At 39.4% G+C, this 11144-nt stretch overlaps 1 protein-coding gene across 1 annotated transcript in view; it reads right to left on the bottom strand.

The window, feature by feature from the left end:
• VAMP7 (vesicle associated membrane protein 7) overlaps nt 1–10779 on the bottom strand; it is a 74409-nt gene extending 63630 nt beyond the window's left edge. Inside the window, 1 exon segment of the mRNA XM_070462880.1 lies at nt 10695–10779. The gene's annotated coding sequence lies outside the window, so the exon portion shown is untranslated.
• Between the last annotated feature and the right edge of the window lie 365 nt (nt 10780–11144).

Raw genomic sequence — 11144 nt, forward strand, 5'->3', positions numbered from 1 at the left:
AACAAGTATGAAAGGGGAAATTAACAGTAATACAATAGTAGTTGGAGACTTTAATACCCCACTCACATCTATGGATAGATCAACTAAACAGAAAATTAGCAAGGAAACACAAACTTTAAACGATCCAATGGACCACTTAGACCTAATTGATATCTATAGGACATTTCACCCCAAAACAATGAATTTCACCTTTTTCTCAAGTGCACACGGAACATTCTCCAGGATAGATCACATCCTGGGCCATAAATCTAGCCTTGGTAAATTCAAAAAAATTGAAATCATTTCAAGCATCTTTTCTGATCACAATGTGGTAAGATTAGATGTCAACTACAGAAAAAAAAAACTATTAAAAATACAAACATATGGAGGCTAAACAACATGCTTCTGAATAACCAACAAATCACAGAAGAAATCAAAAAAGAAATCAAAATATGCATAGAAACAAACAAAAATGAAAACACAACAACCCAAAACCTAAGGGACTCAGTAAGGCAATGCTAAGGGGAAGGTTCATAGCAATACAAGCTTACCTCAAGAAACAAGAGAAAAATCAAATAAACAACCTAACTTTACACCTAAAGCAACTAGAAAAAGAAGAAATGAAGAACCCCAGGGTTAGTAGAAGGAAAGAAATCATAAAAATTAGGGCAGAATACTGTATTGGTGTTTTTCTTTCTGGCTTACTTCACTCTGTATAATGGGCTCCAGTTTCATCCACCTCATTAGAACTGATTCAAATGTATTCTTTTTAATGGCTGAGTAATATTCCATTGTGTATATGTACCACAGCTTTCTTATCCGTTCGTCTGCTGATGGGCATCTAGGTTGCTTCCATGTCCTGGCTACTATAAACAGTGCTGCGATGAACATTGGGGTACACGTGTCTCTTTCAGATCTGGTTTCCTTGGTGTGTATGCCCAGGAGTGGGATTGCTGGGTCATATGGCAGTTCTTTTTCCAGTTTTTTAAGGAATCTCCACACTGTTCTCCATAGTGGCTGTACTAGTTTGCATTCCCACCAACAGTGTAAGAGGGTTCCCTTTTCTCCACACCCTCTCCAGTGTTTATTGTTTGTAGACTTTCAGAGAGCAGCCATTCTGACTGGCATGTAATGGTACCTCATTGAGGGGGTTTTTTGGTTTTTTTTTTTTTTTTCTCACTGAGGTTTTGATTGGACTCCATGGGAGAAAGTGAGGGTGGGATGATCTGAGAGAATAGCATTGAAACATGTATATTATCAAGTGTGAAACAGATTGCCAGTCCAGGTTGGATGCATGAGACAAGTGCTCAGGGCTGGTGCACTGGGATGACCCAGAGGGATGGGATGGGGAGGGAGGTGGGAGGGGGTTCAGGATGGGGAACACATGTAAATCCATGGCTGATTCATGTCAATGTATGGCAAAAACCACTACAATACTGTAAAGTAATTAGCCTCCAACTAATAAAAATAAAGGAAAAAAAAACAAAACAAACAAAAAAATTAGGGCAGAAATAAATGAAAAAGAAACAAAGGAGACTATAGCAAAAATCAACAAAACTAAAAGCTGGTTCTTTGAGAAGATAAATAAAATAGACAAACCATTAGCCAGACTCATCAAGAAAAAAAGGGAGAAGAATCAAAATCAACAAAATTAGAAATGAAAATGGAGAAATCACAACAGACAACACAGAAATACAAAGGATCATAAGAGACTACTATCAGCAACTATATGACAATAAATGGACAACTTGGAAGAAATGGACAAATTCTTAGAAAAGTATAACCTTCCAAAATTGAATCAGGAAGAAATAGAAAATCTTAACAGACCCATCACAAACACAGAAAACAAAACTGGAATCAAAAATCTTCCAACAAAGAAAAGCCTGGGATCAGAAAGCTTCACAGCTGAATTCTACCAAAAATTTAGAGAAGAGCTAACACCTATCCTACTCAAACTCTTCCAGAAAACTGCAGAGGAAGGTAAACTTCCAAACTCATTCTGAGGCCACCATCACCCTAATACCAAAACCAGACAAAGATGCCACAAAAAAAGAAAACTACAGGCCAATATCACTGATGAACATACATGCAAAAATCCTCAATAAAATTCTAGCAAACAGAATCCAGAAACAACATATTTAAAAAGATCATACATCATGACCAAGTGGGCTTTATCCCAGGGATGCAAGGATTCTTCAATATTCACAAATCAATCAATGTGATACACCACATTAACAAATTGAAAGATAAAAACCATATGATTATCTCAATAGATGCAGAGAAAGCCTTTGACAAAATTCAACATCCATTTATGATAAAAACCCTCCAGAAAGCAAGCACAGAAGGAACATACATCAACATAATAAAAACCATATATGATAAACCCACAGCAAACATTATTCTCAATGGTGAAAAATGAAAGCATTTCTTCTAAGGTCAGGAACAAGACAAGGGTGCCCACTCTCACCACTACTATTCAACATAATTTTGGAAGTTTTAGCCACAGCAATCTGAGAAGAAAGAGAAATAAAAGGAATCCAGATTGGAAAAGAAGAAGTAAAACTCTCACTGTTTGCAGATGACATGATCCTCTACATAGAAAACCCTAAAGACACCACCAGAAAATTACTAGAGCTAAGCTTAATGAATATAGTAAAGTTGCAGGATATAAAATTAACACACAGAAATCCCTTGCATTCCTATACACTGAGAAAACAGAAAGAGAAATTAAGGAAAAATTCCATTCACCACTGCAACAAAAAGAATGAAATACTCAGGAATAAATCTACATAAAGAAACCAAAGGCCTATATATAGAAAACTATAAAACACTGATGAAAGAAATCAAAGATGACACAAATAGATGGAGAAATATACCATGTTCATGGATCAGAAGAATCAATATAGTGAAAATGAATATACTACCCAAAGCAAACTATAGATTCAATGCAATCCCTATCAAGCTACCAACAGTATTTTTCACAGAACTAGAACAAATAATTTCACAATTTGTATGGAAATACAAAAACCCCAAATAGCCAAAGCAATCTTGAGAAAGAAGAATGGAACTGGAGGAATCAACCTGCCTGACCTCAGACTATACTACAAAAGCTACAGTCATCAAGACAGTATGGTACTGGCACAAAGACAGAAATATAGTCAATGGAACAAAATAGAAAGCCCAGAGATAAATCCATGCACCTATGTACAACCTATTTTTGACAGGCAAAAATATACAGTGGAGAAAAGACAATCTCTTTTAACAAGTGGTGCTGGCAAAACGGGTCAACCACTTGTAAAAGAATGAAACTAGAACACTTTCTAACACCATACACAAAAATAAACTCAAAATTGATTAAAGATCTCAATGTAAGACCAGAAACTATAAATCTCCTAGAGGAAAACATAGGCAAAACACTCTCCGACATAAATCACAGCAGGATCCTCTATGACCCACTTCTCAGAGTAATGGAAATAAAAGCAAAAATAAACAAATGGGACCTAATTAAACTTAAAAGTTTTACACAGCAAAGGAAACTATAAGGTGAAAATACAGCCTTCAGAAAGGGAGAAAATATAGCAAACGAAGCAACTGACAAAGAATTAATCTCAAAAATATACAACCAGCTCCTGTAGCTCAATTCCAGAAAAATAAATGACCCAATCAAAAAATGGGCCAAAGACCTCAACATACATTTCTCCAAATAAGACTAACAAACACATGAAAAGATGTTCAACATCACTCATTATCAGAGAAATGCAAATCAAAACCATAATGAGGTACCATCTCACGCCAGTCAGAATGGCTGCTATCAAAAAGTCTACAAACAATGAATGCTGGAGAGGGTGTGGAGAAAAGAGAACGCTCTTACACTGTTGGTGGGAATGCAAACTAGTACAGCCACTATGGAGAACCGTGTAGAGATTCCTTAAAAAACTGGAAATAGAATTGCCATACGACCCAGCAATCCCACTGCTGGGCATACACACCGAGGAAACCAAAACTGAAAGAGACACGTGTACCCCAATGTTCACTGCAGCACTGTTTACAATGGCTAAGACATGGAAGCAACCCAGACGTCCATCAGCAGATGAATGGATAAGAAAGCTGTGGTACACAATGGAATATTACTCAGCTATTAAAAAGAATGCATTTGAATCAGTTCTAATGAGGTGGATGAAACTGGAGCCTATTATACAGAGTGAAGTAAGTCAGAAAGAAAAACACCAATACAGTATATTAACACATATATATGGAATTTAGAAAGATGGTAACGATGACCCTATATGCAAGACAGCAAGAGACACAGATGTAAAGAACAGACTTTTGGACTCTGTGGGAGAAGGCGAGGGTGGGATGATCTGAGAGAATAGCACTGAAACATGTATATTATCATATGTGAAATAGATCGCCAGTCCAGGTTTGATGCATGAGACAGGGTGCTCAGGGCCAGTGCACTGGGATGACCCTGAGGGATGGGATGGGGAGGGAGGTGGGAGGGGAATTCAGGATGGGGAACACATGTACACCCATGGCTGATTCATGTCAATGTATGGCAAAAACCACTACAATATTGTAAAGCAATTAGCTTCTAATTAAAATAAATTAATTAATGTTTTTTAAAAAAGCCTTATCTGATCCTCTAACATGCTCCAGGTACTTCTCCATTTCTTAAAATCATTTACACACTGCATCTCTATCTCCTTGTAGTTCTTCAGCTTCCTATAATCTGGCTTTTGCTCTCAACACTCTAGAAAACCATGCCTGTGAAGATCACTGACAGCCTCTACACAGCAAAATTCTGTATTCACTTCTCTATTCTCACCTCAATTGATCTCTCAAGAGTACTCAACACAGCTAAATAACCCTCCTTCTGGAAACACTCCTACAGGTCTGGCTGCTCCTTCTGTCTCCCTGCTGAATCCTCCTCTGCTAGCTGACCTCTAAATGCTGACTTCCCATGGGGATTGGTTCTGCACTCTCTTACCCCTAGATAAGCTCATCTAGACCTGCTATATTAAACATGGGTTCTTTGCTGAAGACACATTGCATACAGAAAAAAACGAAAGGCATAACTAAAGCTGAGGGAAAAACCGAAGACAAAACCCAAGGTATACCAAATAGTTGAGGCAAAGGTAGATGAATAGAGACCCACAAAGAAGACAGGGGAGGACCAACCAGGAAAGTAAGAGGAAAGCCAGGAAAGTGTGGTGATCTTGAAGCCAAAGGGGAAAAAAAAACTTCAAGAAGGAACAAGTGTCACCTCCCAGCTCTGTTCACTGATAGACAGTATTAAGACTGTAAAGCAGTCACTGAATTTTTACAAGGAAGTAGTCCATTGGCAAGCGTCAAAGATACATGCTGTGGAGTGGAACAAAAACACAAAAGAGAAACAGAGATCACAAATCATATGGTTCCTGAGACAAAGATGAAAAAGTAGCAGCCTTCAAGAAGAAAACTGAGTTTAGCAACAATACAAAAATATCTAGGGTCTTAGTGGACCATAAGTTCTTTATGAAGGGTTATGAGGTAATTGCTTAAAATGCTTATGCTTATGAAATCTTAAAATTACATTAAGTAACAGTGTCTTGATCTCTTTAAGTACTCTTGCCATTATACCCTGTGTTGGTTAGAACGCATGCGTAATACTGAGTTCAATTCCGGGACAGTGTATTAAGACTAGACAGAAGTGCAAAGTATGGTGAGAGACCTGGAGACTGTTATCACCCGAAAAATGGCTAGAGGAACTAGAAATATTAAACATGAAAAAGACTTAGATGGAATGTGACAGCAATCTTCAAGTTTATATAAAGTGTGATCCAATGGCTCTGCAGGTAAAGAATCCATCTGTAATGCAGGAGACACAGGAGATAAGGGTTCCATCCCTGGGTCAGGAAGATCCCCTGAAGGAAGAACATGGCAACCCACTGCAGTATCCTTGCCTGGGAAATTCCATGGACAGAGGAACCTGGCAGGTCACAGTCCATATGGTCGCAAAAGAGTCGGACATGACTAAGCAACTAAGCACAAGCATACAAATCACCTAGAAGGGGGATGACATTATTTGGAATATAACTAGGAACATAGTTGGATATAAGGATAGCTATGGAAGCTATGCATACAGCATTTTAGTCAATTTAAAAAGTCCTCAATTTTAAAAATGCCTGACTATTACATACTGGGTAGAAAGCCACAGAAACTTTATTTTCCTCTCAGATGTCACTAACAAGCATTTCTTATTCTCTCCTATATTGCTAAAACTCACACCTATAATCAAGTCTCACTTGATTGTACCCCTACTACAATGCTCTTTCAACAGAATCTGTAATATCTAAAGGAATACTGGGATAATGGAAACAACTATGGTACAAAGAATATTGCTTATGGAGTCAGAAAACATGGTTCTGCTAATAATGAGGAGTATGTGAATGACCGATAAATGATAAGTGCTATATAAGATCATAGTCAAGAAGAAAAAGAATTAAATTCTAAGCCATAGAGAGAAGAGAAAAAAAGATAATGGAATATAAAGGAAAGTCGTCTTACCACAGTTCTTCCCTGTTCTCTTACTCACTCCTTGGTTAGTCCCACAGCCATTAACCCTATTCCACTACATTTCTGCTAAGAATTCTGAATGAGTTTCCTGGGGCTGCTGTGACAAAATACCAAAAGATGCAAAGTTGAAAGCAACAGAAATTTATTGTCTCATAGTTCTGGAGGCCAGAAGCCCCAAATCAAGATATTGGCAGGTGCACATTCCCTCTAAAATCTGTAGGGGGGAATCCTTCCCTGTCTCTTCCTAGTTTATGGTGGTTTGCCAGAAATCCTTGGTGTCCTTTGCTGCATCCATGTCTTCACATGGCAGTCTCTGTGTCTCTTCTCATAAGGACACCTACTCCAATATGACCTCATCTTAACTTACATCTTAATTATATCTGCAAAGACCCTATTTCCAAATAAGGTCCCATTCACTGGTAGCAGGGGTCAGGATTCAACACATGTTTTTTGAGGACACAACAACCCCCCATCTTGGAAACTCACCATTCCTCCCAAATCACTACTAGTCTCCCCCCTCTACATATTATCACCCCAACTTGCCTCCCTGACCTCTCAAAAACCTCTATCTAATCCCTTTCCTTAATCATATTAGTGGCATGTCATTAGAACAATGGACCAGAAGGGCAACCTCCAATTAAAAAGACCTGTTTCTTCTGCCTAGAAAGTTCCAAGGAAAGAACATTTTTGGTTCAGTTGCTGGGGTTACCCCCCCAAAAAAAAAGATATACTATTGGGGAATCCAAGTGAGAATTCTGAATGCAGTTTTTTCTCATAGAGGAATTATTAGAAATTGTGGTGAAGGTCTTTCAGTCCATGAAATTAAAGGTTATATAAGATGCAATTGGTTGACTCAACAAGCGAAATGTCATGAATACCCTTATGTATAGAAAAAAATGCATCCAGAGTTTCAAAAATCTTACAAAGGAATTTTTGGGTTATATCAATTTGTAAGTAAGAGGCTGCTTGCATTTTTAAAAAATGCTAACAAAATAGCACAGCAACAATATAAATGCTCTACCTCAGTGGAAGCATCTTCAAATGGAAGTTGAAGTTGTTTTCAGAGAACTGAGTATTGAAAAAGGATCAGTCGCTGTTTCTCACACTCAAATCTATGTGTTCAGAGAATTTTTTAAATTCTGTTATTTTTATTTTGATAACATTAAAAATATATAAAGTATCCTGGATTATCTACACGTATACCCATTAAATGAGTGATGGTGCACAATTCAGTGCTGTGTTTAGAATTACAAAGGCATAGGTGCCAAGAAATTCCCTAAAATAACAGTGCTTAATTTTTAATGTACTGGAAGCATGTCTGGCTGCTATTAGGTTGGCACATCCTAAAATCATAATGACAATCATGACTCAAGCACTCTTGTATTCCTGCTGTGTTTTTAAATCTGTTATAGAGACAAAATTTATCTCTTGCAGTAACGATTTACAAGAGCTGAGACTTTTATCTGATAGTCTGAAAATGACAGTGTGGAAAAATAACATTAACACATAAACTATCTCAAGCTAAGCAGAAAATAATACTGAAAGGTGTCTGTATCAAGTGGAAACCAAGTAATTACAATGTGATATATGAATAAAGGTTGTGCAACTATTCAAACAGAACAAAGAAATGGAAAAGTTAACTTGCCACATAGTGCATGGTAATGGCCAGTGCTAAATCAAAAGAAAGCATTCCGTATCATTAATTGTATTACTGCATGGAGATGTATTATGTTTAATCCTTACAACAGTTTATTAGCAGGATGTTTCACAGAGTATATGTTAAGAAAATTAAATTTTCCACCCTTGTATCATGTGCCATACTGTTAAACTGGCCCATTAAATTAAATGCAGGGGGACATGGAAGATGCTCAGGAAGGTGGTGCTAGTGGTAAAGAACCTGCCTGCCAATACAGGAGACACAAGAGGCCTGGATTCGACCCCTAGGTGGGGAAGATTCCCTAGAGGAGGGTATGGCAACACACCCCAGTATTCTTGCCTGGAGAATCCCATGAACAGAGGAGCCTGGTGGGCTAGTCCATGGGGTCATGAATAGTGGGATGCGACTGAAGTGACTGAGCACACTGCATGGAACAAGAGAAGGCATAGAAGTGAGAACATGCTAGAGAAGGTTCATGAACTAGCTGGATGAGATGGAATGGTCAGCATTTGGCAAATGAGATGATTTAGGGATAAAAACGAGGCCTTGCATAAATTAAGTACTTTGTATTTGCTCTATTGTCTTTTGATTTCAGTTCAACACATGTTCTAAGCACTCAGTATAGCAGACATTGGAGGCATGAAAACCAGTGAGAAAGGAGAGCTATACTCAACGGAGCCAGAGTACAATATGGAAGACAGAAAGAAACAAATAAATGCAATAAAATTTAAGAGTGAATAATCTAAGAATGTACACAACTGCTCAGAAGATTTCTTGTGATTATCTCATCTTGGACAATGAAAAAAGAAAAAAAAATGCAGCTGTCAGACTGTATATTGGGAATTTCCTCAGTATACAATTATTTCTTCTTGGAAGAGAGATCAAAGTGTATATTTTATCCTCACTAGGTTCTCAAGACCCAGCACAGTGCCTTACATATAATAATCCTTCAAATATTTAATAAATTAATAAACACTGAGCATCTTTTGGTTTTATGGGGGCTTCCCTGGTGGCTCAGATGGTAAAGAATCTGCCTGCAATGCTGGAGACCCAGGTTCAATCCCTGGGTGGGAAGATCCCTGGAGAAGGGAATAGCTACCCACTCCAGTATTCTTGCCTGGAGAATTCCATGGACAGAGGAGCCTGGTGGGCTCCATGGGGTCACAAAGAGTTGGACACATCTGAGTGACTTTCATACACACACATAAATGATAGGTAACTTTATATCCAGTAGGACCTGGCAAGAACAATATTTGATTACCAAGCTATCTCCCTAAGTAAGATAAATGAGTTGAGCTGAGAGTAATGCAGTCCTCAACTCTTCTCAGGGAGGAAATAAGCAAATGACAGAAAATCACCAATTGTGATGCAATAACCTTGGAAGAGACAGAAGAATGAAGAACAATCATTTATATGGGAGAAAAAGAAGATATGTTTATGAAAATCCTGAAATCTGGTCTCAGATCAAGAATATTCTTGTTGGTATTGCAAACATTCTTTTGGGGTGATGCTCTGAGACCCAACCTAATCCTTGTCACTTTCTCAAGACAGGAAATTACCCTGTCAAGTAAAAAATACCTGTTCTATTTTGCATTCACCACCACCACCATATAACATCATCTTGATTCTTCCTGTTTGCCCGTTCCACACACACTCACAAATATGTAAGCTACTGAGAGTAGCGATCTATCTTATTACCAGCTATATCCCCTGCAGTTAGAACAGCGTCTAGCTCATATTAGCTGTTCAATAAATGTTTGTAAAACATATGAGTGGCTCTGCTTTCAGTCACAGTTATTCAAAGTGAAAGAATGTCCCAAACATGACAGTATCCTCTGGGATCAAGGATGAGACCATGAAGTTACAGGTAGCTGAAAGCAATTCATAAAACATAAAGATAACTGTCTGTGAGGGTTATGGAGGAGGGAGGTGTAAAGCATTTCCTCAAGAGTCTAGTATGCGTTCGGTTTGTTAAATATCAGCCAATAGTAATAACAAGAACGTCACCATACAGGTCTGACGCTGAGGAAATAAGTCTGGGCAGAGAGAGAGAGTTCCTATTTGAACTGAGGAAGAAGAAATGACAACACTGGGCCTTTGAGGAAGGGCTCGCAGAGGGTTACAAACCCAGAAGTAGAAGGTAAGGCAGAAAGTGACGTCATCAAAACTAGGGCGTAGAGAGTTTTTAGAAGATTCAAGAATCTCAAGAGATTCAAAAGCTACAAAGGGGTCTTGTGTAATACAAAGTGAGGGAAAACTTAACATTTTTTTTCCCCTTCTGTAACAACTTGTGACGCATTCGGACTCTTTCGCTCGAGGCCTTTTTGGCTGCATAAAACGCACTTCACCCAAAGTGGACCTGTCCGACCATTCGAACTGTCGACACCAGAGAAGCCCTAGTCACCCTTGCATTGCCTCCTAATTCCACCTTCCCGTGGGCATCTCTGCGGTCCCCCTGCCGTCGTCTCCCCGCCTTCCACCCCGTTCTCCCCGCTGCTTTTACCTGTCCGGGCACCGTGCGAGAACTCGCCGCGTCAGGACAGAGCCGCCGGGTCAGCACCGGGTCGCAGACTACCCGTTCCCAGAGGAGGCTAGAGCTGACGCCGCCGGCTTCCGCAAAAAAGCGCCCCGCCCGCGCGCGGCCCCCTGGGAATGTGAGCGCTCGTCCAATGGGAGCGAGAGGCAGGGCGGGGCCGGCGGCGTTCCCAGTCCTCGTACTTCCCAGGAGCCGCACTGCATCTTGGGAGTGGTAGTTTCGGCTGGCCTATCGCCTACGCTGTCGGCTGCTCCATCAACAATTCTCATCATCAACCACATCAAGCGCTATTCCGTTGAGAAAACGAGAGAAGGTAGGGCCACCAAAAGCCCAGCATTGAGTTGGTAGGATCAGTGAAGAGCTGAGCTTTACCAACCGTCTCCCTGCTTAGTCGCAGCAGGTAGCGTCACCTGTTAC

Source organism: Odocoileus virginianus, unplaced genomic scaffold, assembly GCF_023699985.2.
Source record: "Odocoileus virginianus isolate 20LAN1187 ecotype Illinois unplaced genomic scaffold, Ovbor_1.2 Unplaced_Scaffold_16, whole genome shotgun sequence".
NCBI classification, from domain to species: domain Eukaryota; kingdom Metazoa; phylum Chordata; class Mammalia; order Artiodactyla; family Cervidae; genus Odocoileus; species Odocoileus virginianus.